The sequence below is a fragment of the Vulpes lagopus genome, chromosome X (genome assembly GCF_018345385.1).
Source record: "Vulpes lagopus strain Blue_001 chromosome X, ASM1834538v1, whole genome shotgun sequence".
NCBI classification, from domain to species: Eukaryota; Metazoa; Chordata; class Mammalia; order Carnivora; family Canidae; genus Vulpes; species Vulpes lagopus.
This window is the reverse complement of record NC_054848.1, coordinates 63492202-63518804: the sequence shown is the minus strand read 5'-3', so window position 1 is coordinate 63518804 and position 26603 is coordinate 63492202.

Sequence of the window (26603 nt, the reverse complement as noted above, 5' to 3'; positions counted from 1 at the left end):
TTGGCCTGCTCAGGTTTTCTATTTCTTCCCATTCCAATTTTGGTAGTTCGTGGTTTTCCAGAAATGTGTCCATTTCTTCTACATTGCCTAATTTATTGGCATATAGCTGCTCATGATATGTTTTTAAAATCGTTTGTATTTCCTTGGTGTTGGTATGATATCTCCTTTCTCATTCATGATTTTATTAATTTGAGTCTTTACTGTCTTCTTTTTAAGAAGACTGGCAAGTGGTTTACCTATATTATTAATTATTTCAAAGAACCAACACCTGGTTTTGTTGATCTGTTCCACAGTTCTTCTGGTCTCTGTTTCATTGAGTTCTGCTCGGATCTTTATTAACTCTCTTCTTCTGCTGAGTGTAGGATCTATTTCCTGTTTTTTTCTCCAGCTCCTTTAGGTGCAAGGTTAGCTTTTGTATTTGAGTTCTTTCCAGTTTTGGGATGGATGTTTGTATTGCAATGTATTTCCCCCCTCAGGACTGCTTTTGCTGTATCCCCAAGATTTTGAATGGTTTTATCTTCATTCTCATTAGTTTCCATGAATCTTTTTATTCTTCTCTAATTTCCTGGTTGACCCTTTCATCTTTAGACAGATGGTCATTAACTTCCACGTCTTTGAAATCCTTCCAAAATTCTTCTTGTGATTTAGTTCTAGTTACAAAGCATTATGGTTTAAAAATACGCAGGGGACAATCCCAAACTTTTGGTATAGGCTAAGACATGATTTGTGTCCCAGAATGTGGTCTACTCTGGAGAAAGTTCCATGTGCCCTTGAGAAGAATGGGCATTCAGTTTCATTTGGATGTGAAGTTCAGTAAATATCTGTGAAATCCATCTGGTCCAGTTTATCATTTAAAGCTTGTTTCTTTGGAGATGTTGTGCTTAAAAGACCAGCTGATTGTAGAAAGCACTACATTCAAGTCACAAAGTATAAGTGTATTATTATCTAAGTATCTTAACTTTGGTTATTAATTGATTGATATACTTGGCAGCTTCCACAGTCGGGGCATATATTTTGAGGATTGTTAAGTCCTCTTATTGGATAGATCCTTTAAATATGAAATAGTGTCCCTCTTCATCTCTCACTACATGCTTCGGGATATACTTTTTGTTTATCTGACATAAGGATTGTTACACTGCTTTCTTTTGAGGACCCTTTGAGTGGTAAATGGTTCTCCAACCTTTTATTTTCAGACTGGAGGTGTCCTTAGGTCTAAAATGAATCTCTTATAGACAGTAAATAGATGGGTATTGCTTTTTTATCCAGTCTGAAACCTTGCACCTTTTGATGGGATTATTAAGCCCATTCACGTTCAGAGTTACTATTGAAAGATATTAATTTCGTGTTATCATGATACCTATTCAGTCCCTGTTTTTGTGGATTGTTCCCTTAGACTCCCTCTATTACAGAATCCCCCATAATATTTCTTGTAGAGCTGGCTTCGTAGTCACATATTCCTTCAGTTTCTGCCTATCTTGGAAGCCCTTTCTCTCTCCTTCCATTCTGAATGAGAGCCTTGCTGGGTAGAGTATTCTTGGCTGCATGTTCTTCTCATTTAGGACCCTGAATATATACTTCCACCCCTTTCTGGCCTGTCAGGTCTCTGTGGAGAGGTCTGCTGTTAATCTAATATTTCTCCCCATAAGAGTTAGAGATTTCTTGTCTCTTGCTGCTTTAAGGATCCTCTCTTTTTCCTTGGAATTTGCAAGCTTAACTATTAAATGTTGAGGTGCTGAACGGTTTTTATTGATTTTAGGGGGAGATCTCTCTATTTCCTGGATCTGAATGCCTGTTTCCCTTCACAAATTAGGAAAGTTTTCAGCTATGATTTGTTCAAATACATAATCTGGACCTCTGTCCATTCGGCCCCCTCGGGTCCCCCAATTAAACGTAGATTTTTCTTCCTCAGCCTGTCATTTATTTCTCTTAGTCTATCCTCATGATCTTTTAATTGTTTTTCTTTTTTCCTCAGTTTCCCTCTTTGCCATCAACTTGTCTTCTATGTCACTCACTCGTTCTTCTACCTCGTTAACCCTCATCGTTAGGACCTGTAGTTTGGATTGCATCTCATTCAATTTATTTTTAATTTCTGCCTGATTAGATCTAAATTTGGCAGTCATGAAGTCTCTTGAGGCCTTTCTGCCTTTTTATAGAGCCACCAGTAGCTTTATATTAGTGCTTCTGAATTGGCTTTCTGACATTGAATTGTAATCCAAATTTAGTAACTCTGTGGGAGAGAGGACTCTTTCTGATTATTTCTTTCGAGGTGAGGTTTTCCTTCTATTCATTTTGCTCAGTGCAGAGTGGCCAAAAAGAAGTTGTACTGGTAAAAGGAGAAAAAGAGAGAAGAGAAAGAAGAAAGTGAAAATAAAAAGAAGAAAAGAGATGCGAAGAAAAGAAAAAAGCAGGGGAAGCAAACAGAAAACAAAAAACAAGGGGGATTATCCTCTTATTCTATATACTGTAAATCCCTCGACTTTCCCTGGAGCTTTCCAGTGCTGCTTGGTCAATACAATAGCTTGTTTCTCCCCTGTCCCTCTAGCTGGTCATCTGCGGGAGGGGCCTGCTGTGCTGTTTCTCAGGTGTGTGCTCCTAGAGGAGCTGTTCAGCCCCCTGCTTTGTGCAAGGCTCAGTGGGAGTTGTTTATCTTCTTTATCCTTGAAACCACTGTGAAGCTCAGTGGGTGTTGTTTATCCTGTGAGGCCCCAGGAGGAACAACAACAGTGGTGGTGGCCAGCTCTCCAGCCCTGGAGTCAGCACCAGCTGTAACTACTGGAGCTCTCAGTCTGCAGGGGCCTGGATGCTCCGGGGATGGGGGCCACTGATCTGCACAGCTCGGGCCCACCCGGCGGCACGGGTGTCCTTGCTGTCCTGCGCCCTTCTGGCCTCTGCCTGTTTGGGGGCGAATGCCAGATCTTTGGCTGTGTCCCCCAGTGCCCTGGGGGCCCAGGCCTGCATTGCTGAAATCGTGTTCCCGGGGCACCAGCTCCCTCTGTGCGGAGCCTCCCCCCAGCCGCCTCCTGAGCTGCTCCCGTGTCCAGCTGGGCACTCGCTGCAGCCCTTTGGGAGCTTGGCCGCGGGGTGTGGCACTTTCTCTCCTGGTGCACAGGTCCTCTGTTAGTGCCCCTGGGAGCCTGAGGTCATCCCTGCCCCTCCTGGGATCCTGCTCCAACTCCCTGCAAGTGCCTTTCTGTCTTGGAAGATTGGTGACGCTCCTGCTTCTCCTGGTCGGGGCTTTCATGTCCTGGGGGCACTCGCTGCATGGCCTTAGGCTGGCTCCTTGCGGGGCCCCTCCCCCTTGGATGCCTTTTCTTTATTTCTTTTTTTCCCCATCTTCCTACCTTGATGGAAGCGAGAACTCTTCTCCCTGTAGCATTCCAGCTGTTCTCTCTTTAAATCTCAAGCCAAATTCCTAGGTTTTCAGGATGATTTGAAAGTTATCTAGGTAATATGGTGGGGACAGGTGACTTGGGGACCCTACTCTTACGTCATCTTGCCCCCTCCTCACAGTGCCATTTAATCATTATCCAGTAAGTAGTACTCAACTTACTCTTATCAATCAACAAGAAATAAGAGATAAAATGATAAAAATATTTTGCTACTTTGCTTTTCCAAAGGTTGAAATCATAAACATCAGGACAAGTAAATGGGCAATGTCAGCCTACAAAAGAGGGTAGCAGGATCCCAAAACTATTCTATCTCCATTATGTACTGAATTTTTATAGAAACAAAGAATGTATTTGTATGTATGCATGTACATATGTATTTATGTATATATCATTTTTATTAATTATTGCTTTCATTCAGCATATATGTATTAAGCACATACTATGTGGAAATACTATGGTTGAGCAAAAGCCTAGCCTGTAGCAGATACAAGATGGGTATTATCCTTACTGTAATGATACTTATAATCCAATGAAGGAAAAATATTAGAGTTTCAAAGGACCTTAAAGCATTTATTTATTTCAATATTTTCCACACTATACTTTGTAAAATGCTAATGTCCTATGAAATATCAACAACTGATAAACAAATATGTTTTAGTAATCAAACTGAGAAATGCTATATATTAGATCACCCTATTTGGAGATCCATAAGGCATGATAGTACATTAAATACTAGAAATCCTGCAGAAAACAAATATTTAATTAAGCATTTCCAAAATGCATTTGACACCAGAAACCCATTTCTTACGAAAAATGTGTTAATATCACAGAGGATATAATAGATTCACAAACATAATATGAGAAATTCTGGTCTAATTCAACCCTCTTATTTTGCAGTTAAAATGACTAAATATTAGAAAAAAAAAACAACTAACGTGTTTTAATGAGCTTCTCATTAGACGAGTAGGGGATGAGAAGCTCAGTCCAGTGCTTATTCACCCTACCATGAACCTTCCAAGAAATGGAATGCTCTTTGCTTTACTCTCTTAAAGACATTTGGGAATAGATTGTGCAATTTTTTTTGTACATGTCTAAACTACTCTAAAGTGATTCAGAGAATAAATCCCATGATCCACTTAAGATTTCTTTTCAATGTCCAAAAGATATCAATCATTAACTATACACTTAAATTTTATATATTGTTATTTGAACTATATAGTACTTTTTATAATGCTATAAATTCTCATAACTTGATCTATAACTCCATGCTAATTTACCAATATGGATCATCTGGGACTGTTAACTCAATAAAAAAGATTTTTGTTTTACGTTTTTAAGAAGAAATCCTTCCTATGCACTAGTATGTTTGGTTTCTTGTTGAGGGCTTAGCAAAAGCCATCATTTCTCACAGCACTCCCCTGAGTACAAGAATTATCAGTAGAATGGTTTTGTTTTCTTTTGTTTCTATTTTGTTCTTTTATAGATATTTGAGAGGAAAAACAAAAAAGAAATAGTAGTTATTGGGTGCAGTGGTGCACAACTGAGCAATTTTCCATTTTTTTTTGTTTTTCTGATGTCTTACTACCAATATTAGATACAGATAAATATAGTTTGATTATCTTCTTTTCGATAAATACAGAAAATAAAAATTGGGTGGAGATATATTAAATATTTCAGAAATAAAGAGAAAAGAAGCATCTCTTATTGCTCTTTGGAAAGAGTAGTTTTAACAAAGTAAGCAAGAATCATTTTCTCTAGTTGAGTGTTGATTCCCCAGCGTGCTCTCAGTAAGTAATTAGAATGGCCCACTGAATGTCAGCATCAGCTTGTTTATTCTCATTATTTTATCATTTTTAAAACCCTCTAGGTGATGAGACATGCAGTATAGAACATAATTACCATTATTAGCATACTAATTGGACACAAAAATAGGCCAACTACAAAGTAGTCAACTGAATAATTTCACATTAATCAAACACCATAGTGAATAAGCCTATTGTTAAATTGACAGCTTCTATAATTGGCAATATTTTGCAGTAAAATATCAGAATTTCCTAGTAATATGTTTCTAGTGTCATATAATTTTGTAATTTCCCATATTCTCAGCTTTAAGTATGTGCACCTAGCTCAGGTAAAAAAAAGTCATGATGAGAATACTAGTCTTTTTAACAACTGGCCTAAGTGTTTAAAGAAAAGCTTGCTGGCCTTCAGCAAGAGGTGTGAATGATAACCAACCAAAACAGAAACAAAAACAAAAACAAAAACAAAAACAAAACAAAAAACTTAGTCACGTGTCACTGTATATTGTTTTATTCCTAAATATATATTCCAATACACCCAAAGGACATTGACCACACTAATGGTCTCTTGGGGAAAGTCAACTTTATAAAAGTACAATACCTAGCAATAACCCCCTACTTAATGTAACATTTTGTTAATATATTGGCAGTTACATATTTTAACTGCTCTGTATCAGCAGTATTATTTCTTTTCTGCAGGTAAATTGAGCTATCTATACTCAAATCTTTTCTCAGTAGAAGAGAATCATTATGAAATCTCAATATATAGGAGATACACTACTTCTGACATCCTGTGATACCTTTTTTATAGATCATCTGTCTATTAAAAAATTACTAATGATCAATCACCAACTGTCCTCAGGATCCAACTCTTAGTTGAGCACTGTTTAAGGTTTTATACAATCTGACCTCAGCAGGTCTTCTCTACTGATTACCAAAGTAAACTGATCCAGCCAGCCAATCTCCTTTATGACAACCATTCATGCTATAGTTCTCTTATATATACTTTTTGATCACCTTATCCTCCTGGATTACATGTCCCCTATTTTTATACTTTTACAAAACCCCCTTCTCTTCAAAGATTAACTCAAATCCCTCTTCCATGAAGTTTTTCCAGACTACTGCATCCTGGAGTTAGATTTTCTCTTGCTAAACTTTATGTTTATTACTTACTTTGCATATCCATTTCTCCAGTAAGCATTGAGAACCTTCTACATGCCAGTCACACCTTTGGCAACAAAAAGATGAAGATGGCTCTGACATGGTTCTCCCTTGAAGTTTCACAGGTGTGGTCCTATAATGTGTCTATTATATGTTTTTGAGAATAAAAAATTGGTTTTATATTGTTGTGGTACCATTAACTATTAAGAACATGGTATATGATCTAGAAAACAATAATGAAATAAATTTATTACCTTTCCTTTCCTATTAGTTTTGAAGTTACAAGCCATTCTCATTTAGAACCTCATTGAAATTACTTCAGCTTCACTTTATTTTCCCCATATAATTCCATTTTCTAGTAACGCTTTCATTGATTCTTGTTAGAATGAAGTGAGTAATGAGGTGGGGAAAAATGTTCCTATATTGGCTTATACACCACTGAACTTGGGCCTGCCACTGAACTTGATTTCACCCCTTTGTTTCTATGAACCTTAGTTTTCTTATCCATAAAATTAAGTGGATGGACTACATTAATAGTCCATATAACTTAACTGTGCTTCAGAATCATGTGAGTAACACTTATTCTTATATACAAATAAGAGTTAGTTAGATCAGTGGTCCCCAATTGTAGTTACACATCAAAGCTCTGTAGGAATCTTTTAGTAACTATTTTTGAGGGGCTCTAGGGCTCACTCGGTTAAGCATTGGACTCGTGGTTTTGGTTCAGGTAATGATCTAAGGGTTGTGAGATCGACCTCTACATTGGGCTCCACACATTATGGAGTCTGCTGAAGATTCTTTCTCTCCCTCTCCCTCTGTCCACCCTCCCCACGCTCCTTTCACTCTCTCTAAAATAAATAAATAAATTTAAAAAAGAGAGAAAACTACTCTTGTCTCAACTCCCTCCTTGAACCCAATTTACTCAATTCCTTGGTGGTGTGAATTGGATGTCAGTAGCCTCTAAAATGCTAGCCCAGGTGAATTTAATATACAGCCATAGTTAAGAACAGCTGGGTTTATCACTCTGATTTTCTGATTTTTTACTTTAAAAAGTATTAAGGTAATTGAGAAAGGTTACCAAGTCCAAAAAAGTGGTTTTAGAAAACTACATTTATATGCAAAATAAGCCATTCTTAATAATCAATCATCAGCTTGAATCAGAATAGCTATTTTCTAAGTTAATACATGATCTGCTTCTGTTAAAGATTTAAAGAGATTGAATAGGAAATTATGACTTATGAAGTTGAAAAGAAATAGGAATAAGCAAAACTCTCTTTCCTGGCAAAGAGCATCAGACCATCATTTCACACTTGTGATTTTCTTTTTGACATCTGCTTGTGCTGTGGCAACATAGAGTCCTCAGAAGACACTTTGCCCTGATCATAGCTCTGCTGGTAGAGCAATTTAACTTGTGAGCCTCAGGAGAGAGAATTGTGGAAAGCAGCCCATAGCTGGCCATAGGAAGTGTATTAATTCGGCTGCTGGCTCATTTGCTGTAAAGAGATCCATTTTTTAAGTTGCTTCAAGACGTACAAATTTGTTGTTATCTCATGAAATATCTGGTTTGGCATTTCACAGTTAATATGGCAATTACTCAAGTATTAGGGATCCTTCTATGTTTCACCAAAATCCTCAAAAGACAGCTTCTAACTTTTCATCTAAAATTTCTGCTTCAGCAGTGCCTAGCTGGTTAAGTCAGTGGAGCATGTCACTCCTGATTTTGGGATTGTATGTTTCAGTACCATGTTGGGTATAGAGATTACTTAAAAAAATAAAATGGTTGCCTCAGCTCTCACCCTCATGTTCTCATTCCATCTAGCAGAACTGGGGAAAACTGAAAGGAGAGGGAATACTTTTTTATTTAAGGGGGGAAATTCTAGTTATAGTAAACATCACTCTTATCACACTTCATTAGGCAATACTTAGCCATATGTTTATACATTGCTGCAACTGATATTTATAAATGTTGCCTTCAACTAAGTGACAATGTGCTCATTAAACTTTTTATAAGCATAGGCAAAGAAACTACATGTTTGGTGAAAAATGAGTTCCTGCAAAAGGCAAGTTTTTGTAATACTGCCAAATTCCACCCTTTTCTTTTAAAACAAGGTCCATTAATATCCATAACTAAAGATAAATTAACTATTTATTTTCTTCCTCAACTGTGCTTCCAAAGCTTCATGCCCACATTTTTTAAATTTTTTTATTGGAGTAGAATTTGCCAAAATTTTGGATAACACCGAGTGCTCATCCTGCCAAGTGCCCCACTCAGTGCCCATTACCCACTCACCCCAACCCCCACCCACCTCCCTTTCCATTACCTCTTGTTCGTTTCCGAGAGTTAAGTGTCTATAGTGTTTTGTCACACTCACTGATATTTTGACTCATCTTCTGCCCTTTCCCTTTACTCCCGTTCACTAATTCTTATATTCCCCAAATAAATGAGACCATATAAAGTTTGTCCTTTTCCGACTGACTTATTTTACTGAGCATAATACCCTGCAGTTCCATCCAAGTCGAAGCAAATGGTGGGTATATGTCATTTCTAATGGCTGAGTTGTATTCCATTGTATACATATACCACATCTTCTTTATCCATTCATCTTTTGATGGACACCGAGACTCCTTCCACAGTTGGGCTATGGTGGACAATGCTGCTATAAACATCGGGTTGCAGGTGTCCCGGCGCTTCACTGCATCTGTATCTTTGGGGTAAATCCCCAGAGGTGCAAAGTCTGGGTCATAGGGCAGATCTATTTTTAACTCTTTGAGGAACCTCCACACAGCTTTCCAGAGTGGCTGCACCAGTTCACATTCCCACCAACAGTGCAAGAGGGTTCCCCATTCTCCACCTTCTCTCCAATATTTGTTGTTGCCGGTTTTGTTAATTTTCCCCATTCTCACTGGTGTGAGGTGGAATCTCATTGTGGTTTTGATTTGTAGTTCCCTGATGGCAAGTGATGCAGAGCATTTTCTCATGTGCTTGTTGGCCTTGTCTATATCTTCCTCTGTTAGATTTCTGTTCATGCCTTCTGCCCATTTCATGATTGGATTGTTTGTTTCTTTGCTGTTGAGTTTAATAAGTTCTTTATAGATCTTGGATACTAGTCCTTTATCCGATAGATCATTTGCAAATATCTTGTACCATTCTGCAGGTAGTCTTTTAGTTTGGTTGACAGTTTCTTTTGCGGTCCAGGGGCTTATCATCTTGATGAAGTCCCAATAGTTTATTTCTGCTTTTGTTTCTCTTACCATCATGGATGTATCTTGCAAGAAGTTGCTGTGGCCATGTTTAAAAAGGGGGGTTGCCAGTGTTCTCCTCTAGGATTTTGATGGAAAGTGTCTCACATTTAGATCTTGCATCCATTTTGAGTTTATCTTTGTGTATAGTGTAAGAGAATGGTCTAGTTTCATTCTTCTGCATGGGGATGTCCAATTTTCCAACACCATTTATTGAAGAGACTGACTTTGTTTCCAGTGGGTAGTCTTTCCTGCTCTGTTGAATAATAGTTGACCATAAAGTTGAGGGTCCAATTCTGGATCCTCTATTCTGTTCCATTAATCTATGTGTATATTTTTGTGCCAGTATCACTCTGTCTTGATGAACACAGCTTTGTAGTACAACCTGAAACCTGGCATTGTGAGGCCCCAGCTCCAGTTCTCCTTTTTAATATTCCCCTGGCTATTCGGGGTCTTTTCTGATTCCACACAAATCTTAAGATGATTTGTTCTCTGAAGAAAGTCTATGGCATTTTGATAGGGATTGCATTAAATGTGTAAATTGCCCTGGGTGACATTGACAATTTCACCACATTAATTCTTCCAATCCATGAGCATGGAATATTTTTGTGTCTTCCTCAATTTCTTCCAGAAGTGTTCTGTAGTTTTTAGGGTAGAGATTCTTTACTTCTTTGGTTATGTTTATTCTTAGGTATCTTATGCTTTTGGGTACAATTGTAAATGGGATTGATTCCTTAATTTATCTTTCTTCAGTCTTATTGTTAGTGTATAGAAATGCCTCTTATTTCTGGGCATTGATTTTGTATCCTGCCACACTGCTGAATTGCTGTATGAGTTCTAGCAATCTTGGGGTGGAATCTTTTGGGTTTTTTTTGTGGACAGTATCATGTCATCAGTGAAGAGGGAGAGTTTGACTTCTTCTTTACCAATTTGAATGCCTTTTATTTCTTTTTGTTGCCTGGTTGATGAGGCTAGGACTTCTAGTACTATGTTGAATAGCCGGAGTGAGAGTGGACATCCTTGTCTACTTCCTGATCTTAGAGGAAAGGCTCCCAGTGTTTTCCCATTGTGAATGATATTTGCTGAGGCCTTTGAGTAGATGGCTTTTTAGATACTGAGGAACGTTCCCTCTATCCCTTCACTATGAAGAGTTTTGATCAAGAATGGATGCTGTATTTTGTCAACTGCTTTCTCTGCATCTATTGAGAGGATCATATGGTTTTTAATTTTTCTCTTGCTCATATTATCAATCACATTGATTGCTTTACAAGTGTTGAACCACCCTTGCATTCGGGGGATTAATCCCACTTGGTAATAGTGAATAATCTTCTTAATGTACTGTTGGATCCTATTGGCTCGTACCTTGTTGAGAATTTTTGCATCTGTGTTCATCAGGGATATTGGTCTATAATTCTCCTTTTGGGTGGGGTCTTTGTCCGGTTTTGGAATTAATGTGATGCTGGCCTTATAAAATGAGTTTGGAAGTACTCCATCTCTTTCTGTCTATCCAAACAGCTTTAGGACAATCAGTATGCTTTCTTCTTTAAACGTTTGATAGAATACCCCTAGGAAGCCATCTGGCCCTGGACTTTTGTGTCCTGGGAGGTTTTTGATGACTTCTTCAATTTCCTCCCTGGTTATTGGCCTGTTCAGGTTTTATATTTCTGTTAGAAAAAGAAGAACTGGGTAGTCCCAGTGGCGCAGCGGTTTAGCGCTGCCTGCAGCCCAGGGTGTGAACCTGGAGACCCTGGATCAAGTCCCAAGTCAGGCTATCTGCATGGAGCCTGCATCTCCCTCTGCCTGTGTCTCTGCCTCTCTCTCTCTGTCTCTATGAGTAAATAAATAAAATCTTTTTTTAAAAAAAGAAAAGAAATAGAAGAACTGTTCCAGTTTTGGTAGTTTGCGGTTTTCCAAAAATGTGTCGATTTCTTCTAGATTGCCTATTTTATTAGCATATAGCTGGTCATAATATGTTTTTAAAATCGTTTGTATTTCCTTGGTATTGGTGGTGATATTTCCTTTTTTATTCATGAATTTATTAATTTGAGTCTTTTATATTTTGTTTTTAATAAGGCTGGCTAAGGTTTTATCTATTTATTAATTCTTTCAAAGAACCAACTTCTGGTTTTGTTGATCTGTTCCATGGTTCTTCTGGTCTCCATTTCATTGAGTTCTGCTCGAGTCTTTATTAACTGTGTTTCTTGCTAGTTGTATGTTTTATTTGCTGTTCTTTTCCAGCTCCTTTAGGTGCAAGATTAACTTTTGTATTTGAGGTCTTTCCAGTTTTTGGATAGATGCTTGTATTGTGATGTATTTCCCCTCAGGACTACTTTTGCTGTATCCCAAAGCTTTTGAACAATTGTATCTTCATTCTCATTAGTTTTCATGAATCTTTTTAATTCTTCTCTAATTTCCTGGTTGACTCTTTCATCTTTTACATGGATGGTCCTTAACCTCCACGTGTTTGAAATCCTTCCAAAATTCTTCTTGTGATTTAGTTCTATTTTCAAAGCATTATGATCTAAAAATATGCAGGGGACCATCCCAATCTTTTGGTTTCAGTTAAGTCCTGACTTGTGACCCAGTATGTGGTCTATTCTGGAGAAAGTTCCATGTGCACTTGAGAAGAATGTGTATTCAGTTGCGATCGGATGTTAAGTTCTGTAAATATCTGTGAAATCCATCTGGTCCAGTGTATCGTTTAAAGCTCTTGTTTCTTTGGAGATGTTGTGCTCAGAAGATCTGTTGATTGTAGAAAATGCTGTGCTCAAGTCTCCAAGTATATGTGCATTATTATCTAAGGATGTCTTAACTTTGGTTATTAATTGATTGATATCCTTGGCTGCTCCCACATTCGGGGCACAAATATTCATGATTTTTAGATCCTCTTGTTGGATAGTTCCTTTTATTATGATATAGTGTCCTTCTTCATGTCTTACTACAGTCGTTGGGATAAACTTTAATTTATCTTATATAAGGATGGTTACCCCTCCTTTCTTTTGAGGACCATTTAAATGGCGAATGGTTCCCCAACCTTTTATTTTTAGTGTTTAGGTGTCCTATGTCTAAAATGAGTATCTTGTAGACTGCAGATAGATGGGTCTTGCTTTTTTATCCAGTCTGAAACCCTGCCTCTTTTGATGGGATCATGAAGTTCATTCCCGTTCAGAGTTAGTATTGAAAGATATGAATTTAGTGTCATCATGACACCTATTCAGTCCCTGCTTTTGTGGATTGTTCCCTGGACTTCCTCTTTCATTTACAGAGTCCCCCTTAATATTTCATGGAGAACTGGTTTGGTGGTCACATATTCTTTCAGTTTCTGCCTATCATGGAAGCCCTTTATCTCTCCTTCTATTCTGAATGAGAGCCTTGCTGGATAAAGTATTCTTGGCTGTGTGTCTTTTCATTTAGGTCCCTGGATTTACCCTGCCAGCCCCTTCTGGCCTGCCAGGTCTCTGTGCAGAACTCTTCTGTTAACATACTTCTCTCCATAAATTTTAGGGATCCTTTGTCTCTTGCTGCTTTAAGGATCTTCTCTTTATCTTTGGAATTTGCAAGTTTTGCTATTAAATGTCGAGGTGTTACCAATATCCCTGATGAACATGGATGCAAAAATGCTCAACAAGGTACTTGCCAATAGGATCCAACAATACATTAAAAATATGAATAATAGTGAAAGGGAATATAAAGGAAGGGAAAAGAAATGTTGGGAAATATCAGGAAGGGAGACAGAACATAAAGACTCCTAACTCTGGGAAATGAACTAGGGGTGGTGGAAGGGGAGGAGGGCGGGTGTTGGAGGGGAATGGGTGACGGGCACTGAGGTGGACACTTGATGGGATGAGCACTGGGTGTTTTTCTGTATGTTGGTAAATTGAACACCAATAAAAGTTAATTAAAAAAAAATAAAATAAAAATAAAAAAATAAAAACACACACACACACACACACAAAAAAAGATTATTCACCACGACCAAGTCGGATTTATCCCCAGGATGCACGGCTGGTTCAACACTCGTAAAACCATCAATGTGATTGATCATATGAGCAACAGAAAAATTAAGAAAAATATGATCCTCTCAATATATGCAGAGAAAGCATTTGACAAAATACAGCATCCATTCCTGATCAAAACCCTTCAGAGTGTAGGGATAGAGTGAATATTCCTCCAAATCTTAAAAGCCATCTACGAGAAGCCCACAGCAATTATCATTCTCAATGGGGAAACACTGGGAGTCTTTCCCCTGAGATCAGGAACACAACAGGGATGTCCACTCTCACCACTGCTATTCAACATAGTACTAGAAGTCCTAGCTTCAGAAATCAGGCAACATAAAGAAATAAAAGGCATTCAAATTGGCAAAGAAGAAGTCAAATTCTCCCTCTTCGCTGATGACATGATACTCTATATAGAAAACCCAAGATTGCTAGAACTCATACAGCAATTCGGCAGTGTGGCAGGATACAAAATCAATGCGCAGAATTCAGTGGCATTTCTATATACGAACAATGAGACTGAAGAAAGAGAAATTAATGAGTCATTCCCATTTACAATTGCATCCAAAAGCCTAAAATGCCTAGGAATAAACCTAACCAAAGACGTAAAGTATCTACACCCTAATAACTAGAGAACACTTTTTTTTTTAATTTTTTTTTTTTTTTTTATGATAGGAACACAGTGAGAGAGAGAGGCAGAGACACAGGCAGAGGGAGAAGCAGGCTCCATGCACCGGGAGCCTGACGTGGGATTCGATCCCGGATCTCCAGGATCGCGCCCTGGGCCAAAGGCAGGCGCCAAACCGCTGCGCCACCCAGGGATCCCCCGCCAGGGGAATTTTAAAAAGAGAAAACAGAGCTGGGGGCATCACAATGCCAGATTTCAGGTTGTACTACAAAGCTCTGGTCATCAATACAGTATGGTACTGGCACAAAAGCAGACACATAGATCAATGGAACAGAATAGAGAATCCAGAAGTGGACCCTCAACTTTATTATCAACTAATATTCAGGAAAAGAGGAATGACTATCCACTGGAAAAAAAGACAGTCTCTTCAATAAATGGTGCTGGGAAAATTGGACATCCACATGCAGAAGAATGAAGCTAGACCCCTCTCTTGCAGCATACAAAAAGATAAACTCAAAATGGATGAAATATCTAAATGTGAGAAAATATTCCATCAAAATCCTAGAGGAGAACACAGGCAATACCCTTTTTGAACACGGCCACAGTAACTTCTTGCAAGATACATCCACGAAGGCAAAAGAAACAAAAGCAAAAATGAACTATTGGAACTTCATCAAGATAAGAAGCTTTTGCCCATTTCATGATTGGATTGTTTCTTTGGTGTTGAGTTTAATAAGTTCTTTATAGATCTTGGAAACTAGCCCTTTATCTCATACGTCATTTGCAAATATCTTCTCCCATTCTGTAGGTTGTCTTTTAGTTTTGTTGACTGTATCCTTTGCTGTGCAAAAGCTTTGCATTGGAAAACTTAAAAGGCTGTCAGCTGATTTTTCAGCAGAAACTTTGCAGGCCAGATGAGAATAGCATGATATATTCAAAGCGCTGGAAAAATATATACATAACCAAGAACACTCTATCCAGCAATATTATCATTCGGTCTTAAAGGAAACATAAAGAGGTATCCAGACAAATGTTAATCACCAGTGAATCAACCTTACAAGAAATGATAAAAGGACTTTCACTAAGTGAAAGAGAAATTACCATAAAGAGATGTAAGAAAATTATGAATAAAAATGTAAAATATGAAACCATATACATAAAATGAGGAGGGGGAAAAGAAATTTTTTCATAGATTGTGCTTGAATTTAAATGACAACTTTCTATAGACTGATATATACTTGGAATGTTATATATGAACTTCATGGTAAGCACAAACCACAAAATTATAATAGATAAACAAAATTAAAAAGAAAGAAAACTAAGAACACTAAACAAGCTCATCAGTCACAAAGAAAGACAGGCAGAGAAGAAGAAATAGGCAATTACAAAAGCAAGCAGAAAACAAATAACAAATGGCAATAAGTACATACCAATCAATAATTATTTTATTTTATTGTTATTTTTTAAGATTTTATTTATTTATCCATGAGATGTACAGAGATAGAGAGAGAGAGAGAGAGAGAGAATATATATATAGAGAGAGGCAGAGACACAGGCAGAGTGAGAAGCAGGCTCCATGTAGGAAGCCCGATGTGGAACTCAATCCTGGTTCTCCAGGATCACACCCCAGGCTACAGGTGGCACTAAACCGCTGCGCCACCAGGGCTGACCTCAATAATCATTTTAAATGTAAATGGAATAAACGTTCCAATCAAAAGACAAAAAGTGGCAAATGGGTAGAAAAAACTAACCCCACCCACCTGTATACTACCTACAATAGATGCATCTATTGTAAAGATGTACTGACTGAAAATGAAGGATGAAAAAATATTTACCATGCAAATTAAAGTGTAAAAAACACCAAGGTGGCTATACTTATATCAGACAAAATGGACATTCAATTAATGGCTGTAACAAGAGATATAGGAAGTTATAACGTAATAATAAAGAAGCCAATAGCCAAACTGTGGAAGGAGCCTCGGTGTCCATCGAAAGATGAATGGGTAAAGAAAATGTGGTTTATGTATACAATGGAATACTACTCAGCCATTAGAAATGACAAATACCCACCATTTGCTTCAACATGGATAGACCTGGAGGGTATTATGCTGAGTGAAATAAGTCAATCGGAGAAGGACAAACACTACATGTTCTCATTAATTTGGGGAATATAAATGGAAACTAATGAAAATGAAGATCAACCTTTTAAAATCCTTGGTATACAGCAAAGGCAGTCCTAAGGGGGAAATACATCGCAATACACAACCTCAAAACTTCGAAAAAAAATGAAATACACAAGCTAACCTTGAACCTAAAGGAACTGGAGAAAGAAGGCAAAATAAAACCCACACCAAGCAGAAGAGAGTTAATAAAGATTCGAGCATAACTCGATGAAATAGAGACTAGAATAATTGTAGAACAGATTAAACCAGGAGTTGGTTCATTGAAGGAATAAGATTAATAAAACATTAGCCAGCCTTATTAAAAAGAAGAGAGAAAAGATTCAGGGATCCCTGGGTGGCGCAGCGGTTTGGCGCCGGCCTTTGGCCCAGGGCACGATCCTGGAGACCCCGGATCGAATCCCACATCAGGTTCCCGGTGCATGGAGCCTGCCTTCTCCCTCTGCCTGTGTCTCTGCCTCTCTCTCTCTCTCTCTGTGACTATCATAAATAAATAAAAATTAAAAAAAAAAGAAAAGATTCAGATTAATAAAATCATGAATGAGAATGGAGAGATCACCACCAATACCAAGGAAATACAAACGATTTTAAAAACTTATTATGAGCAGCTATATGACAATAAATTAGGCAATCTAGAAGAAATGGACGCATTTCTGGAAAACCAAAAACTACCAAAACTGGAACAGGAAGAAATAGAAAACCTAAACAGGCCAATAACCAGGGAGGGAATTGAAGCAGTCATCAAAAACATCCCAAGACACAAAAGTCCAGGTCCAGATGGCTTCTCAGGGGAATTCTATCAAACGTTTAAAGAAGACACAATACTTATTCTATTAAAGCTGCATGGGAAGATAGAAGAAGTGAAAAAAACAAGAACCATGTGATCCTCTCAATAGATGCAGAGAAGGCATTTGACAAAATACAGCATGCATTCCTGATCAAAACTCTTCATAGTGAAGAGATAGAGGGAACATTCCTCTGCATCTTAAAAGCCATCTATGAAAAGCTCACAGAAAATATCTTTCTCAATGGGGACACACTGGGAGCCTTTCCCCTAAGATTCAGGAACAAGACAGGGATGTCCACTCTCACCACTGCTATTCAACTAGTATTTGACTACTAGAAGTCCTAGCCTCAGCAATCAGGCACCAAAAAGAATAAAATGCATTCAAATGGTCAAAGAGGAAGTCAAACTCTCAGTCTTTGCAGATGACATGAAATTGTAGGTAGAAAACCAAAAAGGTTCCACCCCAAGATTCCAAGAACTCATACAGCAATTAGGCAGTGTGGCAGGATACAAAATCAATGCCCAGAAGTCAGTGGCATTTCTGTACACTTACAATGAAACTGAAGAAAGAGAAATTAAGGAGTCAATCCTATTTACAATTGCACCCAAAATCATAAGATACCTAGGACTAAACCTAACCAAAGAGGTACTATACCCTAAAACCTACAGAACACTTCTGATGAAATTGAGGAAGACAGAAAGAGATGGAAAAATATTCCATGCTCATGGATTGGAGGAATTAATATTGTGAATATGTCAATCCTACCCAGGGAAACTTTCACATTTAATGCAATCCCTATTAAAATACCATGGACTTTCTTCAGAGAGTTGGAACAAATCATCTTAAGATTTGTGTGGAATCAGAAAAGACCCTGAATAGCCAGGGGAATATTAAAAAAAAATCCACAGCTGGGGGCATCGCAATACCAGATTTCAGGTTGTACTACAAAGCTGTGATCCTCAAGACAATGTGGTACTGGCACAAAAACAGACACATAGGGCAGCCCAGGTGGCTCAGTGGTTTAGCGCCAACTTCAGCCCAGGGCGTGATCCTGGGATCTCAGGATTGAGTCCCACATTGGACTCCCTGCGTGGAGCCTGCTTCTCCCTCTGCCTGTGTCTCTGCCTCTCTCTCTCTCTCCGTTTCCCTCAGGTTTAAATAAATAAAATCTTAAAAAAAAAAAAAACAGACACATAGATCAATGGAACAGAATAGAGAATCCAAAAATGGGCCTTGAACTCTATTCAACTAATATTCGACAAAGCAGGAAAGACTATCCCCTGGAAAAAGGACAGTGTCTTCAAGTAATGGTGCTGGGAAAATTGGACATCCACCTGAAGAAGAATGAAACTAGACCATTCTTTTGCACCATACACAACGATATACTCAAAATGGATGAAAGATCTAAAAGTGAGACAAGATTCCATCAAAATCCTAGAGGAGACCAGAGGCAACTCCCTTTTTGAACTTGGCTACAGCAACTTCTTGCAAGATGCATCCATGAAGACAAGGGAAACAAAAGCAAAACTGAATTATTGGGACTTACTCAAGACAAAAGCCTCTGGACAGCAAAAGAAAGAGTCAACAAAACTAAAACACAACCACAGAATGGGAAAAGATATTTGCAAATGACATTTCAGAAAAAGGGCTAGTATCCAAGATCTATAAAGAACTTATTAAACTCAACAGCAAGGAAACAATCCAATTGTGAAATGGGCAAAAGAAATGAACATAAATTTCACCAAATAAGACATTGACATAGCCAACAAGCACATGATAAAATGCTCCACATCATTTGCCATAAGGGAAATACAAATCAAAATTACAATGAGATATGACCTCCCACCAGTGAGAATGGTGAAAATTAACAAGACAGGAAACAACAAATGTTGAAGAAGATGTGTAGAAAGGGGAACTCTCTCGCACTATTGATGGGAATGTGAACTGGTACAGCCACTCAAGAAAACTGTGTGGAGTTTCTTCAAGGGTTAAAAATAGAGCTACCCTATGACCCAGCAATTGCACTGCTGGGGATTTACCCCAAAGATACAGATGCAGTGAAATGGCAGGACACATGCACCTTAATTTTTATAGCAACAATGTTCACAATAGCCAAACTGTGGAAGGAACCTCGTTGTCCATCGAAAGATGAATGGATAAAGAAGATGTGGTTTATGTATACAATGAAATATTACTCAGCCATTAGAAATGACAAATACTCACCATTTGCTTCAACGTGGATGGAACTGGAGGGTATTATGCTGAGTGAAATAAGTCAATCGGAGAAGGACAAACATTATATGGTCCCATTCATTTGGGGAATATAAATTATAGTGAAAGGGAATAGAGGGTAAATGAGAGAAAGTGAATGGGAATTATCAGTGAGGGTGACAGAACATGAGAGACACCTAACTCTGGGAAACGAACAAGGGGTGGTTTAAGGGGAGGTGGGCGGTGGGTTTGGGTGACTGGGTGGTGGGCACTGGGGGGGCATTTGGCGGGATGATCACTGGCTGTTGTACTATATGTTGGCATATCAAACTCCAATTAAAAATATACAAAAAAATAAAAATTTTAACATTCAAAAAATAAAAATAAAATAAAATAGACTATAAAAAGAAGGGGACTATATCATAATAAAATGGACAAACGAAAAAGAAGATCTAACAACTAAATATTTATACACCCAACAGGAGAGCATCCTAATGCATAAAACTGTTAATAATCAATGTAACATAAATAATCAATAGTAATACAATAATAGCAGGAGAATTTATTACCACACTTATATCAATGTGCAGACATTCAATCAGAAAATCAACAAGGAATCTGTGGCTTCTAATGACACAGTAGACTAAATGGACTTTACAGATTTATTCAGGACATTTTACCCTGCAACAGCAGAGTTAATATTCTTTTCAAGTGCATGTGGAACACTGTCCAGAATATATCAAACATTAGACCACAAAACAAGTCTCAACAAATTAAAAAGGATCAAATTCATATTGTACTTATTTTCTGAACACAGTGCCATGAAACTAGAAATCAAACACTAGAAAAGAATAAAACAGAAATTAAATGAATTGAAGTGAAAATAATTTTTAAAAGATTTTATTTATTTATTTATTTGAGAAAGTGAGAGATCACAAGCAGGACTGAGGAAGGAGAAGCAGACTCCCCACTGAGCAGAGAGCCCAATGTATGGCTCAATCCCAGGACCCTGGGATCGTGCCCTGAGCTGAAGGCAGATACACAACCACTCAGCCACCCACGTGTCCCACATAATTGTATTCTTAATTCCATTCACCTAGTTCTTGCATCCCTCCACATACCTCAATTCTGGAAACTAACAGTTCCATATAATTAAAAGTCTGTTTTTTGATTTGTCTATTTAATTTTGTTTATTTGTTTTGTTTCTTAAATTTCACATATTAATGAAATCTCATGGTATTTGTCTTTCTCTTATTTCACTAAACCTTACATTTCTAGATCTATTCATTTGTTGCAAATAGCAAGAATTCTTTCCTTTTTATGGCTGAGCATTAGTCCATTCTGTATACATACAACATCTTCATTATCCACCCATCTAAAATTGTACACTTGGGCTGTTTTCAAAATTTGGATATTGCAAATAATGCTGCAAAAAACATAGGGGTGAATATATGTTTTGAGTTGGTGTTCTTGCATTCTTTTTTTAGGGTTTTATTTAATTATTCATGAAAGAGAGAGAGGCAGAGACATAGACAGAAGGAGAGGCAGGCTCCTTGCAGGGATCCTGATGCTGGACTCGATCCCCAAACCTGGGATCACAACCTGACCCAAAGGCAGACACTCAACCACTAAGCTTCCCAGGCATCCCCATTATTTTTTCTTCTGTGTTGTGTGTATGTATGTGTGTGTGCATTCTTTTTGGTAAATACACAGTAGTGGAATTACTGGATCCCATGATGATTCTATTTGTAACTTTTTTGAGTAAGCTGCAAGTGTTTTCCAAAGCATGTATACTAGTTTCCCTTTCCACTAAAAGTGTACAAGAGTTCCTTTCTCTCCACATTATCACCAATGTTTATTGTTTCCTCCATTTTGTTTTGTTTTCCCAATTCTGACAGGTGTCAGGTTGTATTTCAGTGTAGTTTTGATTTGCATTCCACTGGTAATGATTGATGTTGAGCATCTTTTCGTGTATCTGTTGGTCATCAGGACGTTTTCCTTGAGAAATGTCTTTTCATGTCTTCTACCAATTGTTAATTAGATTATCTATTTCTTCAGTGTTGAGTTGTACAGGTTCATTATATATGTTGATACTAACACTTTATCAAATATACCATTTATAATTATCTTCTCCCATTCAGTAGGTGGTCTTTTAGTATTGTTGGTTATTTCCTTTGCAGTGCAGAGGCTTTTATTTTGAAGCGGTTCCAATAGTTTCATTTTTTTCCTTCATCTTTGTATTTTTTTGCATTTGTTTTTATTTAAGTTTGATTTACCAACATATAGTACAACACCCAGTGCTCATCCATTCAAGTGCCCTCCTCAGTGATGGTCACTCAGTTATCCCATCCCACTGACCACCTCCCCTTCTGCAACCCTTTTTTTTTTCTCAGAGTTAGGAGTCTCTCATGTCTTGTCTTCCTCTTTAATTTTCCCACGTAGGTCCCCTCCTTTTCCTTATGATCCCTTTTACTATTTCTCATATTCCACATCTGAGTGAAACTATATGATGATTGCTTCTCCAATTGACTTATTTCACTCAGCATAATACCACCCAGTACCATCCATGTTGAAGCAAATGGTGGGTATTTGTCCTATCTGATGGCTGAGTAATATTCCATTGTATATATATACCAGATATTCATTATTCATTCATCTGTAGAAGGACATCATGGCTCCTTCCACAGTTTGGCTTTTGTGGACATTGCTGCTATGAAAATGAGATGCAGGTGTCCCACCATTTCACTACATCTGTATCTTTGAGATAAATACCCAGTAGTGCAATTTCTGGGTTGTAGGGTAGCTCTATTTTTAACTTCTTGAAGAGCCTCCACAGTGTTTTCCAGCGTAACTAACAGTTTGCATTCCCACCAACAGTGCAAGAGGGTTCCACCTTCTCCACATCCTCTCTAACATTTGTTTTTTTCTGTATTGTTAATTTTCGCCATTCTCACTGGTGTGAGGTGGTATCTCATTGTGGTTTTGACTGTATTTCCCTGATGGCAAGTAATATGGAACATTTTCTCATGAACTTGTTGGCCATGTGTATGTCTTCCTTGGATACATTTCTGCTCATGTCTTTTGCCCATTTCATTGGATTTTTTGTTTCTTGGGGTGTTGAGTTTGATATTTTCTTTATAGATCTCGGATATTAGCCCTTTATCTGATAGGTCATTTGCAAATATCTTCTCCCTTTCAGTGGGTTGTGTTTTAGTTTTGTTGACTATTTCTTTTGCAGTTGCAGTAAAGAAGCTTTTTATCTTGATTAAGTCCAAGTAATACATTTTGTTCTTGTTTCCCTTGACTTCATAAATGTATCTTGCAAGAAGTTGTGTGGCCAAGCTCAAAAAGGGTGTTGCCTGTGTTCTCCACTAGGATTGTGATGCATTCTCGTCTCACATTTAGATCTTTCAATCATTTTGAGTTTATATTTGTGTATGGTGTTAGACAATGGTCTATATTCATTCTTCTGCAAGTGGGTGACCAATTATTCCAGCACCATTTATTGAAGAGACTGTCCTTTTTCAGGGGATACTCTTTCATGTTTTGTCGAAGATTAGTTGAACATAGCATTGAGTGCCTATTTCTGGGTTCTCTATTCTATCCCATTGATCTATGTGTCTGTTACTATGCCAGTACCATACTGTTTTGATGATCACAGATTTGTAATACAGGTTGAATTCTGGCATTGTGATGACCTGGCATTGGTTCTCTTTTTCAATATTCCTCTGGCTATTCAGGGACTTTTCAGACTCCAAACAAATCGTAAGATTATTTTTTCCAACTCTGTGAAAAAGTCCAAGGTACTTTTTAAAAAACATATGGAGAACTTTTTTTTAAAAAAAGATTTTAGTTATCCACTCATGAGAGACAAAGAGAGAAAGGCAAACACATAGGCAGAGGGAAAAGCAGTCTCCCTTCAGGGAGCTTCGTGCAGGACTTGATCCCATGACCCTGGCACCACCACCTGAGCAGAAAGTGGACACTCAACCACTGAGGCACTCAGATGCCCACTAAAGTCCATGGTATTTGGATATGGAACATTTACGTTGCCCTGGGTAGTATAGACATCTTCACAATATTAATTCTTCCAATCCATTAGCATGGAATGTTTTTCCATTTATTTGTATCTTCCCCAGTATCTTTCATAAGTGTCATGCAATTGTCAGGGCATAGATCCTTTACGTCTTTGGTTAGGTTTCTTCCTAGGTATCTTATGCTTTTAGGTGCAATTGTAAATGGGATTGACTCCTTAGTTCTTCTTTCTTCAGTCTCATTGTTATTGTATAGAAATACCACTGATTTATGGGCATTGATTTTGTATCCTGCCACATTGCTGAAATGCTGTATGGGTTCTATCAATCTTGAGATGGAGAGTTTTGGGTTTTCTATGTACAGTACCATGTCATCTGCAAAGAGGGAGAGTTTGACTACTTCTTTGCCAATTTGAATGCCTTTTACTTCTTTTTGTTATCTGATTGCTGAGGCTAGAACTTCTAGTACTATGTTGAATAGCGGTGGTGAGAGTGGACATCCCTGTCTTGTTCCTGATCTTAGAGGAAATGTTCCCAGTGTTTTTCCATTGAGAATGATATTTGCTGTGGGCTTTTGCCTTTTAAGATCTTTCAGAATGTTCCCTCTATACATTCACTCTGAAGAGTTTTGATCAGGAATGGATGTTTCATTTTGTCAAATGCTTTCTCTGCATATATTGAGAGGATCATATGGTTCTTGTTTTTTCTCTTGTTGATGTGATCGAACTCATTTATTGTTTTACAAGGGTTAAACCAACTTTGCATCCCAAGGATAAATCCTACTTGATCATGGTGAAAAATCCTCTTCATGCACTGTTGGATCCTATTGGTTAGTATCTTGGTGAGAATTTTTGCATCTGTGTTCATCAGGGATATTGGTCTATAATTCCCCTTTTTGGTGCCATCTTTATCTGGTTTGTGAATCAAGGTAATGCTGGCCTCATAAAATGAGTTTGGAAGTATGCCCTCCATTTCTATCCTTCTAAACTGCTTTAGTAGAATGAGTACGATTTCCTTTTTAAAAGTGTGATAGAATTCTCCTGGGAAGCCATCTGGCCCTGGGGTTTTGTGTGTTGGCAGCTTTTTTTATGACTGTGTCAATTTCCTCACTGGTTATTGACCTGTTCAGGTATTCTATTTCTTCCTGTTCCAGGTTTGGTAATTTGTGGTTTTCCAGAAATATATCCATTTCTTTTAGATTGCCTAATTTGTTGGCATATAGCTGCTCCTAATATGTTTTTTTAAAATCGTTTGTATTTCCTTTGTATTGGTTATGTTCTCTCTTTCGTTCGTGATTTTATTAATTTGAGTCTTTTCTCTTTTCCTTTTAATAAGGCTGGCTAATGGTTTATCTATCTTATTAATTCTTTCAAAGATCTAGCTGCAGGTTTTGTTGATCTGTTCTACAGTTCATCTGGTCTCCATTTCATTGGGTTCTACTCAAATCTTTATTATCTCTTTTCTTCTGCTTGGTGTAGGTTTTGCTTGCTGTTCTTTCTCCTATTCCTTTAGGTGCAAGGTTAGCTGGTGTATTTGGGGTTTTCCAACTTTCTAAAAGATTTTGTTTATTTATTTATTTACAAGACAAAAAGAGAGAGACAGACAGATAGACAGACATAGGCAGAGGGAGAAGCAGGCTCCATGCAGAAAGACCAATGTGAGACTCAATCCTAGAAACTTGGGACCATGCCCAGAGCCAAAGGCAGATGCCCAAATGCTGAGCCACACAGGTGTCCCAAGTTTTTTCCAATTTCTTGAGGGATGATGTCTTGTGATGTATTTCCCTCTTGTGCCATGTCCCAAAGATTTTGAACAATTGTATCTTCATTTTCATTAGTTTCCATGAATCTCTTTAATTCTTCTCTAGTTCATGGTTGATCCATTCATCTTTTATTTAGTAGGATGCTCTTTAACTTCCATGTGTTTGAGTTTCTTCCAAATTTCTTCTTGTGATTGAGTTCTAGTTTCAAAGCATTGTGGTCTCAAAATATGCAGGGGACAATCCTAATTTTTTGGTATCAGTTGAGTCTTGATTTGTGACCCAGTATGTGGTCTATTCTGGAGAAAGTTCCATGTGCACTTGAGAAGAATCTGTATTTAGTTGCATTCAGATGCAAAGTTCTGTAAATATCTGTGAAATCCGTCTGGTTCAGGGTATCATTTAAAGCTCTTGTTTCTTTGGAGATGTTGTGCTTAGAAGACCTGCCATTTACAGAAAATGCCATGTTGAAGTCTCCCAGTATAAGTGTATTGTTATCTAAGTATGTCTTTACTTTGGTTATTAATTTATTGATATCCTTGGCAGCTCCCACATTCGGGGCATAAATATTCATGATTGTTAGGTCCTCTTGTCAGATAGATCCTTTAAGTATGATATAGTGTCCCTCTCCATGTCTTACTACAATCTTTGGGATAAACTTTAATTTATCTGATATGAGGACTGCTACCCCTGCTTTCTTTTGAGGGCCATTTGGATGATAAATGCTTCCCCAACCTTTCATTTTCAGCCTGGAGGTGTCCTTAGGTCTATAATGGGTCTCTTGTAGACAGCAAATAGATGGGTCTTGCTTTTTTTATCCAGTCTGAAGCCCTGTGTCTTTTGATAGCATTATTGAGCCCATTCACATTCAGAGTTATTATTGAAGGATATGAATTTAATGCCATCATATTACCTATCCAGTCCCTGTTTATGTTGATTATTTCTTTGGGCTTCCTCTTTCTTTCTTTTTTTTTTTTTTAATTAACTTTTATTGGTGTTTAATTTACCAACATACAGAAAAACACCCAGTGCTCATCCCGTCAAGTGTCCACCTCAGTGCCCGTCACCCATTCCCCTCCAACACCCGCCCTCCTCCCCTTCCACCACCCCTAGTTCGTTTCCCCGAGTTAGGAGTCTTTATGTTCTGTCTCCCTTCCTGATATTTCCCAACATTTCTTTTCCCTTCCTTTATATTCCCTTTCACTATTATTCATATTCCCCAAATGAATGAGAACATACACTGTTTGTCCTTCTCCGATTGACTTATTTCACTCAGCATAATACCCTCCAGTTCCATCCACGTTGAAGCAAATGGTGGGTATTTGTCGTTTCTAATTGCTGAAGAAGCTTTTGCACAGCAAAGGATACAGTCAACAAAACTAAAAGACAACCTACAGAATGGGAGAAGATATTTGC